Here is a 4,662-nt window from a genome sequence, read left to right on the forward strand (position 1 = left end):
CACACCGATAGGCCGCTGGGAGCCGATGATTGGCTTCGTGACATTGAAAGGAAACTGATTATTGCTCAGTGCTCAGATCATGAGAAGGTGCTTTACGCACCACACTACCTTACTGGAGCAGCTGCAGCATGGTGGGAAAACTTCCTACACATGCATCCCAGTGAACACAACATCACCTGGGAAGAGTTCAAGGAAGGCTTCCGTGGGGCACACATCCCCAGGAGCATCCTAAAGATCAAGAAGAGAGAGTTTGATGACCTAAAGCAGAGAGGCATGTCAGTGACAGAATACAATGGTCAGTTTACCCAACTGTCTCGTTATGCCTACGACGAGCACATGACAGAAAGCAAGAAGATGGAAAAATTCCTGGACGGCCTGGCACCAGCACTAAGATGCCAACTGATTGTGCACACCTTTCCGGATTTTAAAACTCTGGTGGACAAGGCCATTACCTTGGAAAAATGAGCGTCGTAGTCTGGAAGATATCCGCAAGCGAAAGAGGGACAAGACGACTCTTGCCTGCAACAACCGAGGCAAGACTGAGGTCCCACGGACAGACGCAAGGAGATCCACGACTACTAATCCAAAGCCCGTCGGACAGTTTCATGCCAGGGACAAGGAGTACACATACCGTCCAGGGGTCACCTGCTATGCTTGTGGTCAAGAAGGGCATTATGCTAAACAGTGCCCAAAGCCAAGGAACTCGACACCCAAGCCAAACAATGGTGGAAACAATCCAGCCCCCAAGCGCAGCAATTTCAACCCCAACAACAACCACAGGAAGGGTCACCTGAACCATGTGACCAGGGAAGAGGCGCAGAATGCCCCAGACATCGCGCTCGGTACGTTCCCTGTCAACACAGTACCTGCCACGGTTTTGTTTGATTCTGGGGCTTCCCATTCGTTCGTTTCGAAGAGTTTTGTTTTGCAACATGGTTTTCCGATACTTCCCTTGGAAAAATCTATGATCACCAAGTCCCCCGAAAATAAGCAAATCGCTCAGGGTTACTGCCGAGGAGTGGTCATTGAGTTTGAAGGACTACAATTCCACGCGAATCTCATCGTGTTGGAGAGTAAAGGACTGGATGTCATTTTGGGAATGGACTGGTTGACCACCAACAAAGGATTCATCGACTGTTTCAATCGGACCGTGATTCTCACTCACCATCACGGCAAGACAATAAGAGTTCCCGCTCAAGAAAGGCCACGATCACAGCAACCAAAACTGAACAAAATGGACATTGCAGAACTGAGAAAAGTTCCAGTGGTATGCGAGTTTCCTGATGTGTTCCCTGAAGAACTACCAGGCATGCCACCAGACCGAGAGATAGAATTCAGCATCGAACTAGCATCTGGCACCGCCCCCATCTATAAGAAGCCTTATAGAATGGCACCCTCCGAATTGGTGGAGTTGAAGAAGCAGATAAAGGAATTATTGGACAAAGGATTTATTCGAGCCAGTTCCTCACCATGGGGTTCGCCAAGAAAAAGGATGGAACACTGAGACTGTGTATAGACTATCGAGCCCTCAATATGGTCACCATCAAAAACAAATATCCGATGCCACGGATAAATGATTTGTTTGACCAGCTCGCACAAGCCAAGGTATTTTCAAAGATTAATTTGAGATCAGGATACCATCAACTGAAGGTACGAACAGAAGATATCCCCAAGACAGCATTCACGTCCAGATATGGGTTATACGAGTTTACAGTGATGCCTTTTGGACTAACAAACGCCCCCGCATATTTCGTCCACCTCATGAACAAAGTGTTCATGCAATTCATGGACAAATTTGTGGTGGTATTCATTGACGATATTCTGGTTTACTCAAGGACACCAGAAGAGCATGCTGAGCACCTCAAAATTGTGTTGGGAGAATTGAGGAAACATCAGTTGTACGCCAAATTTAGCAAGTGCGAATTTTGGCTAAGACAAGTTGGTTTCTTAGGCCATATATTGAACCAAGAAGGCGTGGCCGTAGACCCAGAAAAAGTCAAGGCCATACTGGACTGGAAGCCACCCGCCAACGTTACTGATGTGCGGAGTTTCCTGGGAATGGCCGGATACTACCGAAGATTTATTGAAGGATTCTCCACTGTGGCAAAACCTATCACATAGTTGCTCAAGAAGGACAAGAAATTTGTATGGACGGAAGCATGTGAGCAGAGCTTCCAAGAACTCAAGAAGAAGCTGACAACCGCACCGGTCTTAACTGTGCCAGACATACACAAGAGCTTTGAAGTGTATTGTGACGCGTCCCGAAAAGGTCTCGGATGTGTACTAATGCAGGATGGCAAAGTTGTCGCATATGCCTCCAGACAGCTGCGAAAACATGAGGAAAATTACCCAACACATGACTTGGAGCTAGCAGCAGTCATACATGCACTCAAGGAGTGGAGGCACTTTCTGTTGGGAAATCGCTGTGAAATATATACGGACCATAAGAGCCTCAAATATATTTTCACACAGCCAGAGCTGAATTTACGTCAACGACGCTGGTTGGAACTGGTCAAGGACTATGATGTCGGTATTCACTACCACCCAGGGAAATCAAATGTAGTGGCCGATGCTCTTAGTCGAAACCCCAGCCCGGACAATGACGGTCCGCAAAACATGAGGCCTGAGTTTCAGCGAGAGTTCGCTAGGCTCAACATGATGTTAGTCTCCGAGGGCATCGTATCAAACCTGGAGATACGACCCACCTTGGTGGAACAAATTAAGAAGGCTCAACAGGGACATCCCAGCATCGAAGGTATAAAGAAGAAAATGAATCTTAGTAAGACTTCAGAGTTCGTCACAGACAGTGAAGGAACATTATGGTACCGAGACAGACTTTGCGTACCTAACATTGAGGAACTCAAGCAACAGATCTTAACGGAAAGCCACACCGCTCCATACTCGATCCATCCTGGAGGAACCCAAATGTGCAAGGACATTCAGGAAAGATTTTGGTGGCACGGTATGAAAAGAGATATAGCCACATTTATTGCTTGTTGCGATTCATGTCAGCGCATCAAGGCCGAGCACCAAAAGCAGGGCTACTCCAGCCAAACATGATACCGGAGTGGAAATGGGATGAAATAGGAATGGACTTCATTGTCGGATTACCCCGATCACAACGCGGAAATGACGCCATATGGGTCATCACAGACCGACTAACCAAGGTTGCTCATTTCATTCCCGTGAAGACTACCTACTCCACACAAAGACTGGCAAAACTTTATCTCTCCCGTATAGTTTGCTTGCACGGAGTCCCAAAGACTATAATATCAGACCGAGGCACCCAATTCGTCTCCAAATTTTGGGATCACCTACAACAAGCTCTGGGCACGCAACTAGCTTTCAGTACAGCGTACCACCCTCATACCGATGGACAAACGGAACGTGTAAACCAAATCCTAGAGGATATGCTAAGAGCCCGTGTGCTCACCTATGGATCCAGTTGGGAAGAGAGATTGTCGTATGCCGAATTTGCTTACAACAACAGTTACCAAGCCAGCTTGCAAATGGCACCCTTTGAAGCATTGTACGGACGAAGGTGTCGTACCCCACTGAATTGGTCAGAAACAGGTGGCAGCCGTATCTTCGGCCCGGACATGCTTAAAGAGGCCGAGGAGAAAGTTAAACAAATCAGGGACAGACTCAAGACAGCACAGAGCCGACAAAAGAGCTACTATGATCAGAAGCATCGTGAGGTCAGCTTTGAACCCGGTGATTCCGTATACCTCCGAGTATCTCCTATGAGGGGTCTGCAACGGTTCAAAATAAAGGGGAAGCTAGCCCCAAGATTTATTGGACCATTTTGTGTAAAGGCACGAAGAGGCACGGTAGCCTACCAACTAGACCTACCCAAGGAGTTGTCAAACGTCCATGACGTATTCCACGTCTCACAGTTGAGGAAATGTGTGAGTAACCCGGAGAAGCATGTACCTCATGGGAACATTGATATGCAACCAGATCTCACCTACAGGGACAGACCAGTAAAGATTTTGGAAGAGTCTGAAAGGAGGACCCGTTAGAAAACGACAAGATTTTTCAGGCTTCAATGAAGCAACCACACTGAGGATGAAGCTACATGGGAAAGGGAAGATTTCCTCCGGACAGAGTATCCATATCTATTTGAGGATCGGCAGAAATCTCGACGACGAGATTTTTCCTAAGGGGGTAGGTGTTGTGACACCCAAGTTTTTATTTGGATTTTTCAAAAGATTTTTATTTGACTTGAGGGGAGTGATTTAAATTTTTCTTCAAGAGGACCCTCCCCTTTCAAATACTTTTTTATGGCAAAAGATTTATTTGGATTCACCCAAGATCTGTCTATGGTCTTGGAGGTTCTTGCTTTTCTTTTGGACTCAAGGCAAAATGTTTTTCATTTGAGGAAAATAACTTTTGAAAATCTCTTTGAAATTTGCACTATGGCTTTTGGAATAATTCTTTGCCACTTTCAACAATTCCTTCTTGCCATGGCCTTAGTGCAAATACTCTCTCCTAACCCTTCCCTCACCTTTAGATCATGCTGGGCATAAAATCCAGCAAGTTGAACCTCCCATATATCTATTTTCCATTTAAATCTTATTCAAATAAATTTCTATCTTCTCTTCTAGCACTTGGAGTTTTACAAAGGAACTCCATTTTCTGTCTTGATTTTTGCCCCCAAAC

This window comes from Triticum aestivum, chromosome 4D, assembly GCF_018294505.1.
Source record: "Triticum aestivum cultivar Chinese Spring chromosome 4D, IWGSC CS RefSeq v2.1, whole genome shotgun sequence".
NCBI lineage: Eukaryota > Viridiplantae > Streptophyta > Magnoliopsida > Poales > Poaceae > Triticum > Triticum aestivum.